Raw genomic sequence first — 12,546 nt, 5'->3', positions numbered from 1 at the left:
AAAGATTCTCCTGATGGAACAGGGAAATTGAGATTTATTGTTCAGTCAGTTCCAATTGCCCTGTTGTCTTGCAGAGGAAAGCAGCTAAACAGGATGTTGGCTTGTGATACTACCAAGGGGGAATCAACCTCAAAGGACATGGTGTCAGAGCCGTGTTCAATGCCTGATCATCTAGCAAGTGAGTCACTTGTGAGATGATGCCTTAACACAGATAGAATCAGGGTGCCCACATTATCTCTGATCGCAGAAATGTTGATGCAGAAGAGCAAACTGGCTTTGATCTTCATGAGATTGCAGGCTAGGGAATAAAGAGAGGGTTGTGTTTTTAAAGGTCATCTCTATTACTTATGAGGAAACACATTTTATGCTTATGTGAGACTGAATATCAAGAATCGGAAATGATCATATTTGAAGGAAAACTGCAAGTTGTTTTCCCTTGTGTGAATTTCATGTGCATGCATGTGTGTGCATACGTGTGTGTAGGTGTGTGTATCTGGAAGAGTTTAGCATCCTGAATACTTGTTCCTTCTGTGCTGTAGTTGATAATGTCTAACATCCACTGTGGTGCATGGAGTGGAAGAAGCTTCTGTCTTCCATTTTAGATGTTAATTATGTATTTTTTCAGAGAAGGCATGCAATTTCAAATGTGACTTCTTTCCTAACTTGCAAGTAGAGTTGACAACAGTGAACTGATCCTCTCTACCCGAACTCAGAAGGGGTATCTGTTGAACAAGTAGTAGTTGAATTTCATACCAAACTACAAAACGTTAGAGATTTGAGGTGAATTGTTCTTTATTTGGATGAATGAGGAGAGCCCACAGGACTGAAGCTGCTTGTCTGAGGTCATGCAGTAGGTCAGTAGCACTGCCAAGGCTGGAGCCATCATCACCTGACTCCCAGTTACTTTCTTTCTGGTCCAGCACAGCTGCCTCCCAAGTTTAATAGTCTATGACTCACAGTCCAAATCTATGGTGACATATAATATGTTACTTTGATTCTAAATCAACAAGCCACTTTTAGAAGTGCTTACACTGCTGCCTTACTTTTTATGCTATTGGATTCTTCAAGTTGAGTCTTATTTCTAGAACCCCTATAAGAGTAACAAGAGGAGCCATGTATTCAGGATCATTTCAAATATGTATTGAACACTTGTTGGGTGACAAGTCTCTTCTAGAGGCTGAGGGTGCATCTATGAATAAAACAAAGTGTATTTCCTCAAACAGTTCCTTTTCCTCTAGGGAGAGGTATCATAAGCAGATAAATGAATAAACATTTAAGTCCAATAGAGTTAAGTGCTATAGAGAAAAATAAGGCAAGACAAAAAGGGGAGAGAGAGTGCCTTGGTTGGAGTGGAATAACTGTGGTTGTTTTACATCAGGCAGTTAGAGAAGCTTAGGGAAGGCACGTAGGTGAGGTAGTGTGCCACGCAGGTATTTAGAACAGAGGGAAACGTGTTCCAGACAGAAGAAAGTGCACATGTGAAAGCACTGGGAAGGAGCCTGGCTGGCAACTGGCTTGTTTGAGAAAGAATAAAGTTGGCAAGGGAAGCTGGAGCTGAGTGATCTTAAGGAGAGTGAGAAAAGATAAGGGCAGGGAGGTGACAGGGACCGTTACACAGGGCCTTGTAGGCTGTTCTGATGACTTTGACTCTTACTCTGAGAGAGATGGGGACCACTTGGAGTCATGTGATCAGACTTACATTAAAGATCACTCTGGCAGCTTTGTGGAGAATTGAATGTGGGCTAGAAATGATAGTTGGTTGGTAGCTATGGAGCAGGTGCTAAGAAGTAGTGGGGTTCTGGATATATATATATATATATATATATATATATATATATTTTTTTTTTTTTTTTTTTTTTTTTTTTTTCCTGTACGCAGGCCTCTCACTGTTGTGGCCTCTCCCGCTGCGGAGCACAGGCTCTGGACACGCAGGCTCAGCGGCCATGGCTCACAGGCCCAGCTGCTCCGTGGCACGCGTGATCCTCCTGGACCAGGGCACGAACCCGTGTCCCCTGCATCGGCAGGCGGACTCTCAACCACTGCGCCACCAGGGAAGCCCCTGGATATATTTTGATGGTATCATCAACCAGTTTAGTGGACAGATTAGATGTAGCATATAGGAGCAAAGGAAGAGTCAAGAATGACTGCTAGGTTTTAAGCCTGAGCAATGAGAAGGATGGACATGCGATTTAGAGAGATGTCAGGAGGACAAAAGATGATTAGTTTTGTGGCTTGTTTTTGTTTGTTTGTTTTGTTTTACGAAGAAAAGGTGATCAGAAATTTGGTTTCCGCTATGTTAAATTTGAGCTGTTAGCCTTCCAAGTAGTGGTTGAGTAGACAATTATATATTTGAGTCTGGGGTTCAAGGGCAAAGTGTTGACTTGATATAGATTTAGGAGTCAGGAGATATGAGTTTAAAATCTTGGCACTGAGTGACATTATGTAAGATGCTGGATTAAGCTGTGAGGCCACGACTTTGAGGTCTCTTGGAGACACAGAGGAACCATTAGAGATGTCATGAACAGGGGTATTGAGGTGGGAGGAGAAGCAAGAGACAGAGCCATCCAAAAATGTTGTGGAAAAGGTGCTTCAGGGGAGAGGGAGTGAGCAAGTTACCTGCACTGTTGGGTTAAATGCCATGAGGACTAAAAATGGACCACTGGGTTTAAATCTTTGATGGGTGCTACCTTGACACAAGCAGTTCTCACCATTCCTCTGAGCTGTTGGCTCACACTTGCTTTACTTTTCCTTTGTCCAGGTGGAACCCACACTAAATTATCGTTAAATACAAGGACTCTGGAATTACATTGCCTGGAGTCTAATCCTCGTTCCATATCTACTGGTTGTTTAAGTGTGTACAACTTATTTTACCTTTGTCTGTGCTTCTTTTTAAAGGGAGGAAATTATATTATCCACCTCATAGGGTTATTGGGAGGATTGAATGAGATAAACACTTAGCACAGTATCTGTCACATAGTAAATGACCCGTAAATGGAATAAAAACAATCAGTAAAATTAACAAAAATACTTGGTATGGGTTAGTCTCTCAGTGGATGTTTGCTGAACCAATGAAGACAAAGGGTGGTGGGGGGGTGGGAGTTAAACCTTCAACACTTTTTTTTTTTCAACATCTTTATTGGAGTGTAATTCCTTTACAATGGTGTGTTAGTTTCTGCTTTACAGCAAAGTGGATCAGCTGTACATATACATATATCCCCATATCTCTTCCCTCTTGCGTCTCCCTCCCTCCCACCCTCCCTATCCCACCCCTCTAGGTGGTCACAAAGCACTGAGCTGATCTCCCTGTGCTGTGCGGCTGCTTCAACACTTATTAAAACAACTCAGCGAATAGAGTTTCCAGGACTGTGAGGCCATGGTTGTTTTTGCCATTTTTTACCTCCCACTTACAGTTCTAAATACAAGCAAAATAGAACTACAGGTTCCCCAAAGGTCATAAATGAATGTGATGATCTAAAGGATACTGGGCCACACTGATTACATTTGATTAACTTTCTGTCTAGTGATGGGCATAGGACTCTGCTTTTCTTGGAGTAGCGATGGCCTTTGTCCTATTCTGAACTCAGGGGTAAAAGAAGAGTTACTGTTACAACAAAGAGCTTGACTTCTTGTCTCCAGTGGGAGACACAGATCTCCACAGACATAAGGAAACAAAATATCTGTGTTCCAGTGCAGCGCTCTGCCTATGCTCCTGTCTAGCCATGTGACCCTAACATGTCCCTGCCCCTTCTGGGCCTTAGTCTCTCCAGATGTCACATGAGGGAGTGGAAGTAGTTAATTTCCATTGCTTCCTCCACCTGGAATTCTAGGTTGGGATTGAGGAGTAATTCATTCTGATGACATATGACCCAACCTTCAGCTCTTAATTGGCCCACCGTCATGATCATAAGTACTTGATTATTCACACATTTTTGAATATATGAATTGCATAAAGCTGTTCAGTGATGGTGAAAATTGAGTCCTAAATACTCTATCAGATGTATATGTAATGTAACCTATTCAGTATCTCATTAGAGTGTAAAATGTTAAGTGACATATGCACCAAGCGAGAAAGAACATTATAAGGGAGTAATACAATTTGATTTTTGTGAGTTAGGGATGATGGTGTAATAAGAGCTCCAGTTACAGGAAGCCTGAGCTGCCATATGCAGTACTGTCTGTAGGAAGGAAAACCAATGATCATGTGTTGTTTTCATTCTTGAATCTCTATGTTCACAGAATCAACTATTTCGCTCAAAACTGGAAAACAAAGCTTCCTGCTAGCCTCTTTGTCCAAGTCATTCTGGCTCCTGACTCATACCAGTTATATTTATAGTTTTGCATATTTTATTATTCTTTAACCACAGCAGTGCCACAAAGAGAAATATTTTTCCTTTGAAAAAGGTACCCAGAATTGCCCAGTTTCCCATCAGAGAAAATAAAAACACTTACCTCGCATAAACTCACTTCAGAAAATGTGAATGTAACACTGTTCCCCAAACCACTTTCTCCTTTGAATGCCAGCTGTCTACACAGCAACTCTCCTGACCTCCTCCTTCCAGCATCTCAGGCCCTTCTGCCTGCTGGGCTGGGACAGGGCTGGGGCCATCCATCTGGCAAAGCACAAAGAGCTCCTGGTCTCACTCTGATAATCCTGGACCTGGATTCTCTTCTACCACTCAGCAGCTCTGTGAGTGCTGGAAGGTATTGAAGTTCTCTAGATCCTAATTTCCTCATTGGTAAGAGAGGAATGATTACATTTACTTATTGACGTGGCTAGAATTATGAGAAAGAATGCATAGAAAGCATTCTATTCATGCATGGGTCCATCCTATGACCCATAGTATGTGCAGGTTTGCCTCCCCTCCTCCAGGTGGCCCGTGGTCTCTGTTGCTTCACCTGCTTTTTCTCTCTGCTACTCTATCCCCAAGGGGTCTTCCACTGCTCTGATAAGTTAGGAAAAATGGCAGGCAACCACCGCTCAGGATCCCATCCAGGTTAGTGAGGCCTCAGATCACTCCGCAGCGGATCTCTTCAGCACTGTGATGTCAGTTTCCTCGTGTGTTTCTTAGGCTTCTGTTGTTTCAGTCTCCATAAGGTAGTGTGGGATCCACCAGACCTGGACTCCAGTCCTAACTCTCAGATTCACCTAGTGTTTGACCTATGCCGACCCATCTCCTTCTACATATTTAAATGACAGTCCTATCCCTTAAGGTCTCCCGAGAACTGCATAGATTATTTACGCTTTTGTTTATCTAGAGGCAGTCACGGTAAAAGAAAGCACACTTATTTTAATAAGCACCCTTGATTTTTCTCCCCTCTCTTTAATGGAACGCCATCCCATGGTTAATGATCCACTGTGCTTGTCAGTACACGTCCCTGTCATTACTCAAAAATGTAAGGGAACAGTATGGTGTAGAAAGAGCACTGGGCTAAAAGTCAGAAGAGCAGATTCCAAGTCCTCCTCTTCCACTAATTATTTGACTTGGGAAAAATCACTTCACTTAGCTGAACATCTCATTTATCTTTTATGAAGCACTGAACTAAATCTTTTCTAAGGTTCTTTTCAACTCTAATGATTGGTAAATTCTTCAGCAAGTTTTTCTCCTTTGTAACTTATTGGAATACTATCTGTCATTGTTTGCATTTTGCAGGGAAATGCTTGTTGCATGTAAAATTAGGAGGCTTTACAGCTATGTATTGAGTGCATTCTATGAGAAATATAATTAAGGTATAATGGAAGTTTGGAGGAGGGAGACATCCAAAAGAGGAAATTATGAGTAATGATAGGACAGTTTGAAAGTGCAGGTTCTATTGAGAATGAGGCGTCACCGAGGATCTATATGCGTGGAGGTGAGCAGTTAGAGATAAGGCTGTGAGGAAGGGCAGTTTGGCGTGAGTTTGGGGGATCTCCACAGTGTGTACTGCAGGCATGCTCACACATACACACACGCATATGCACATACACACCTCTTTTAAGGGTCTCCTGACTGTTGCTCTTTTTACTTCAGCAAGCAGATAAACTGTTAAGATTAAGTAGATGTGTACATCTGAGAAGTAACTCCTTTACAACAATGGAGAAAATCAGGTATACCAGCATCTTTGAGCCATATGATTGTCATTTGGGATTGTAAGAGTTTATCTCCCCTGTTGGTAGTGACTTCTTGTGGGACAGAATTTTGTATATATTCTTTCTTGAATATCCAGCACCAAGCATGGTTCCAGCATAGTTGGTACTCGGTAGGAAATGCTTGTTGCACTGAATTGCTGCCTGCCTAAAATCCTAGGAAGGAGAGAAAGTAGGTGGTTTTTCTTATGTTGAATCACTTGGAGAATTTTTGTTAAAAAATGAGCTACCAGTAACAAAATAAAACTGCAATGAAAGAATTGACAGCCTGGATCTGTAATCTGCCTGACCTGACAATTAAAAGAACTTATTACTGTGTCAGCCTGCCAGATGGATCTCCTTGAAGTGTAGCGCTTCTAAGCGCGATTCAAGTGCAGACTTCGTTTTCTCCCCACTTTGTGTTTGTTGAGCCTGAGAAAGAAGCAGTTTTATATGAACTAAACCCACTCATCTGAAGTGTGTTTAATGACAGCAGTATGTGACAGATAAAATAGAATCCTATGGCATCATTTGATGTTTGTTTTCATTTCAGACCTTAGTGAGAGGAGACAGAGGAGATAAAAAGATGTGGCTCAAACAGAGGAGTTTAAAATAAGTTATCTATTATCACAAACTTGTCAATTTCTCTCTAGGGAAATTGGAGAGGTCAAATAATGCAAACACTACTAGTAGTAGTTGAGATTTATAGAGCGCTTAGCAGCTTATAGGGTGGCCTTGTGTTCATTTCTCATCCTATCCTGACAACAAGTCTGTGAGTTTGCCTGGCCAGAAACTACTGTCCCCTTAATACACACAGGTTGAATGAATTGCCCCAAACGCCTGCTTCTAAAGTGGTCCTGTTGATTTTGATGTTGATTCTTTTTTTTTTCTTTTTTTTGGCTGCGCGGCATGTGGGATCTCAGTTCCCTGACCAGGGATGGAACTTATGCCCTGCATTTAGAGCAAGGAGTCTAAACCACTGGACCTCCAGGGAAGTCCCTTGATTTTGATTTTGAATCCAGTGATTCCTCCAATTTTCTGTACTGGCCCATCAGTCAAATATGTGTGCAGTACATTGGAGGCATCCTTTTCCTTAACTTTATTGAAACATATGTATGAATGGAGTATGTGGATAAACTCTCATGACACTATCCCAACAATCAGAAGTATGTAGAATAGCACTTCAAAGTCATCCCTCACTAACCACTCTATTTATTTCTTCTCTACCCACACCAACTCCGTACTTTTTTTTCATAAAGTAATAACTATATTCCTTTTGTACATCTTCCCAGTTTTTTACCAATACATTAATATATTCAATACATGGCTATGGCTGTATAGGTAACATTTTTTTTTTTTTTTTGCTGTACGCGGGCCTCTCACTGTTGTGGCCTCTCCCGTTGCGGAGCACAGGCTCCGGACGTGCAGGCCCAGTGGCCATGGCTCACGGGCCCAGCTGCTCCACGGCATGTGGGATCCTCCCAGACCGGGGCACGAACCCGTGTCCCCTGCACCGGCAGGCGGACTCTCAACCACTGCACCACCAGGGAAGTCCTAGGTAACATTTATTTTAAACATAAGTAGAATGATATTATCTCTTGTCTCTAATTTTTTCTTTTCCTCCAGACCTTTTCATGTCAATAAACAGAGATATGCCATATTGTTTTTAACACCCATTCAGTGCTCCATAGTTTGAATGCACCATCATGTACCTCTTTTGCACTGATAGGCATTCAGGATGGGCTTCAGCTCTTCTTTATTATAAGTCATATTAAGATGAGTTTCCTTGCATGGTATCTTTGTTTTTGTGTGAATCCATAATTAAATGTCTGGAATTGGAATTGCTTGGAATTTCCAGGTTTATCAGAAGTCAGTTTCAGCCACCATCCCAAATGTTAGAATCCTCATATTAGCCCATGTTATAGACCTGAGCTTCCACTTAGTTGTTCAAGGATGTGTTTTTCGGAACAATCTAGACACTTCTCTAAACAGACTCTTGTGGCCAGGAGAGTAAATGTTGGGGAGGTTATTTTCCAAGGCTCTGTGGCTTGCATACAGGTGGCACTCACCATGGAAGAAGAGTAAGGTATTCTTGTGACAATTTTGTTTACTCAAGACAGCCACATTCTTCATTCAGCTAGAAGAAGTTACTTAATGCAATGAAAATATTTATCAGAATTAAAAATGCAAATGGTGCCATGTGCTCAAAACTACCATGAATTTATTCTTTGTTAAGAAACAAGAGTTTTTCATAATCAGGCTTGAAAAAAATATGATTTAACTTTGTCTACCAGTTATATTACATGAGTGTGCAGAGAGTCAATTCTACCTTCCAAACCATCCTGTCTCTTTCCACATTTTCTTGCTGCTTCGTACTGGAGGTAATTAATAGGGTTAAAGTCTGAAAATGTGGGTATGGAAGAGAAGAGAGCTCTTGTGCAGTTTATAGATTGCAGAAGAGCTTGCTCACAGATATTTCCCAAATCACGAATAATGTGTGACAAGCAGAGACACAAAATAAACTCCCTTTCCCCCGTCCTTCTATTTTCTTTTTCATTGTTAAAAGGCTTTAGTTATTTAAAAAAACATAAATACCACTATAGGTCGGAATCCTGTTTGCCTAAGTTCTTTTAAAATAAAGAAATTATTTCTCAGGTTTGTTGTCCTTAGGTCCTTTTCGGTTGCAGGAATCCAAGATGTGCTTAAAGCTACCTCAGATGACATTAGATGGTGGGAATTTGTGGAAAGGCTACAAAGAGAAGGAAAGAAGTTCAAAAACCATGTCAGCAACCAGACAACCAAGCCCCATGGAAACTTGGAAGATCACTGAGGACACAACAGTAGCTGATTTTGTCATCCCCTCCAAGTAAACACCCCATGTTTCCTTAACCAGTGGGTCTCCATTCCTAGCACTTAGCTTCACTCAGTTTTTCTTTCCGTTTCCTATTGGTGCTCCTGTTGATGATTCTGTTTAGTCTCCTTCTGGACACTGTGATGTTCACTCTATAACGCCCTCTCCTGCCTTAGGGCTTCTCCATACCATTCTGTATATCTCTTGATTTTGCCCCATTCTATTTCTGCTACCCGCTGTTCTTTCTCTGTATGCCTTGCACTCGAAGCAATGGGATCCATTGTTTTAGCTGGTTCCTGTCCAGTACAAATTGGGAAACACGTCTTCCTCCAACACATCTCATGGAGCTGGTTTTGGTTCAGTCTCTGATCCAGTTAGCTGTGGGCCAAACTCAGAATTACCTGTTTACAAAGATGTGGTAGTGGATTTATTTAAAAAAAAAACAACAAATTTTTGAGGCTCTCACATTAAACAGAGCTGTGGATGTGGTAGAGACTCAACATTTTATGCCCTCCTCTATCATGGTGAGGTTTTAACTCAGCCATTTGGAAGGTTTTGAAGATGCAGCATTCAAGTCCACATGCTCCAGGAACATTTGGAAGACTTAGATTCTGGTTCTTACGTTACTCCAACAAGCATTGGAGCTTCTTGTAGTTTAGCTCTCATTTCTAAGCTTCAGTTTACCCATCTTTTCAAGAAGTTTACTGTAAAAAAGGAAAAAGCTAGCTTAAGAGAAGGACTAAGGCTAAGTGCCCACAGTCCTCTGCCCCCAAGTAAAAGTGAGACCTGTATTCCCTTGGAAATGCACCCATGGAGTGGGAGCCATGGAAGATACTAATGAGTGTGGAGAAGGGAGGGAATGAGGGAACTGGGCTCTAGAGGAGGCAGTAGGGGCTGGAATCAAGAACACAATGGGAAGGATTTGCTTAGCAAGGAGATTGGGTGTATTTTTCCTCTGTTCCTACAGAGAGAGACAAGTACATCTATGGAAACAAAGATAGGTTGATGAGAAGTGACTGACTAGGGGAGAACATTTATGCTAATAGAACCTTACTCTTCTCCAAAGTAGGGAGGGAAGTTATGTGCGGAAAGAGGGCATGGGAGTGTGTGAGGCCAAGGACATTCAGATGGACCCTTTGGGGGATGTTTAATAAAGAGATCCATGAAAAGGTTGTGGTGTAGCACTGAGGCCCACTTGAAATCTAATGATGAGGTCTGCACTATTTCTTGCCCTTCTCAAGAATCTGCACAATCCCAGACAGCTACCAAAAATAAAATGAAAGGAAGGAAGGAAAGAAAGGAGAGAGGGAGGAAAGGAAGGAGGAGACATTGTAGGTGACTGTGAGTTAAAGGGTAGCAGAGACGTTGGATGAAAAACAAGGGAACAAGGCTAATTGAGTATTAATTGTTGTGACTTCAGGGAACACAATAAATAGTACCCTCCTTTCTACCCGTGTTCAGCAGCCATTGAGAAATAGAGGAATCAGATAGTTGGAGACTAAACTGTCAGCCTTATGACAGATAAAAGTACCTTGGGGGCTTCCCTGGTGGCGCAGTGGTTGAGAGTCCACCTGCCGATGCAGGGGACACGGGTTCGTGCCCCGGTCCGGGAAGATCCCACATGCCGCGGAGCGGCTGGACCCATGAGCCATGGCCGCTGAGCCTGCGTGTCCGGAGCCTGTGCTCCGCAACGGGAGAGGCCACAACAGTGAGAGGCCCACGTACCGCAAAAAAAAAGAAAAAAAAAACCAAGTACCTTGGATGACTGCCATTACCTTTAGGTCCAAGGAAATTACTACTGTTTTACCTCTGAATAGACAGGTGGCCCTTTGATAGTGGTCAGCACTTGTCACCTGCAGGCTCCTCCTGAAGTGAAGCTGTCTTCCACACCCTTCCCCCTTCCCCTAAACAATTTTGAGCCTGAAGAAGTAGAGAAAAGCATGATCTTGCAGGCAGCCCATTCTGAGTGGAGCTCGGAAAGGGGCTGAACTGTACCTGCCTTGTTTCTTTCCTCAAAGTACAAGGTTAAGCCATTGCTCCTTGTCAGGAGGTTGAGTGGGGCATAAACCGACGATAGGAATGTTTCTTCATGGAAGGTCCCTCCTTGTGGAAAACTCGAGTATGGAATTAACTTTCCCCCTTCATTTAGTGATGGCAGTTCCAAATGGGGTGTTGAGGGATTGGATGAAGGTGGAGTGATTTGATGTCTTGTAAAGACAAAGAGACTCCGCATGGCTAAGGCAAAGAGGATTAAAGGGGCACCTATTCTGGAGGAAGTGTGGCGAGAGGTGGAAGTGAGGTCTGGAATGTAGCTGGGTGGTGGGTACTGCTGAGTGGACTTGAGTGTCCAGTGGGGTAAGAAAGAGGGAGGACTTATGAGTCAGGGTGAACTGACTATCTGAGGTGGGCTTTCTCCCCCATGCTTGCAAGCTAACAAGTTCTGTAACTTAGATATCTGCTCCTCTCATTTTCCTCTTCCCTCTGCCTTGGGCTCCTGGTGCAGGTTCCATGAGTACTTAGTTTTCACTGTGGTTTCAAAACTGTTGGGTAGCACAATCGCTGTATTAGGTTTGCTGCAAGGCAGTGTAGACTACATGATTCTTCCTAACGTTACAACTTATGCAGAAGCTCGTTTGGGCTTGCCTCCAATGGCAGTATCACATCAGAGCCTCGTTCCCTTATCTGCAATCAGCTGTGCCTACTTTCAGAGATTTTCAAGTGAGTTTGTAAAATAGTCATTTTGGCTGATCCAGGCATGAAAAAGAATCCTTAGGTTTCTGATGTGCAGTCTTGGTGAAATTTAGTTAGCATCTAAAATGGAAAATTTCCCATAAGAGCATGATTAATAAAGGAAATTACTATCATTACTAAAGATGTGCATTTCAAGTAATGTTCACATCTTAGTGACTCTTTAAGGTATTCAAGAACAACTTTTTGTATTTGCCTTTTTACAGAATGTAAAACTAACAGCCAAAGAAGTTTAGTCAAAGCTCAAACAGTAAAATCCTTGCAGAAAAAACTGGCTCCCTTGATACTTTCACATTGCTAATTCCATCATGTGAAATGTCCAGTTCCTCACAGAGGCCTCTTCATATACAAACACACCTGTGAGTATAGGGCTAGTAAGTTCCTGTCCAAGTAAACCTTTCTTCAAAGTGCCAATATTCCTTAAGAGGGCTGAATTAGCAATACATACACACATACTTTACAGATTTCTGATAAAGACAATTAGCATAGCAATGAGCCCTTTAGAAAACAATTGTGAGATAGCATCACAGCTTTGACAACTTCCAAAAGGTTTCATTCCATTTCTGTCCATTCAAAGCTAAAATTTCTAGTAGTTTTTTTTTTTATGCTGAATAGAATTTTAATTTGTTCATAAATATGTTGTCAGGTGCATATTGTGTGTCTTATGGATTGTGGGGAAAGAATTAAAGAACCAAATAGAATAAGATATATTTGATACTAAACTAATTGAAAACATTCAATATTTGATGACTCAAAAGGGACTTTTACTATACCTCAAGGTTATTGTTATTAACACGTATTATTGGAAAATGTGTACAAGTTCCTTTACTCACAAACTCAAATT

General features: G+C 41.9%; 1 protein-coding gene across 2 annotated transcripts in view; it reads left to right on the top strand.

Moving 5' to 3' along the window:
- LPP (LIM domain containing preferred translocation partner in lipoma) overlaps window positions 1-12,546 on the top strand; it is a gene marked incomplete at its 5' end in the record, with an annotated part of 466,507 nt that overhangs the window by 137,851 nt on the left and 316,110 nt on the right. The window lies entirely within an intron of this gene.

This window comes from Hyperoodon ampullatus, assembly GCF_949752795.1.
Source record: "Hyperoodon ampullatus genome assembly, chromosome: 5".
Classification (NCBI taxonomy): Eukaryota; Metazoa; Chordata; class Mammalia; order Artiodactyla; family Ziphiidae; genus Hyperoodon; species Hyperoodon ampullatus.
The sequence above is the reverse complement of the archived record's forward strand: the minus strand, read 5'-3'. Positions and strand labels throughout refer to the sequence as shown.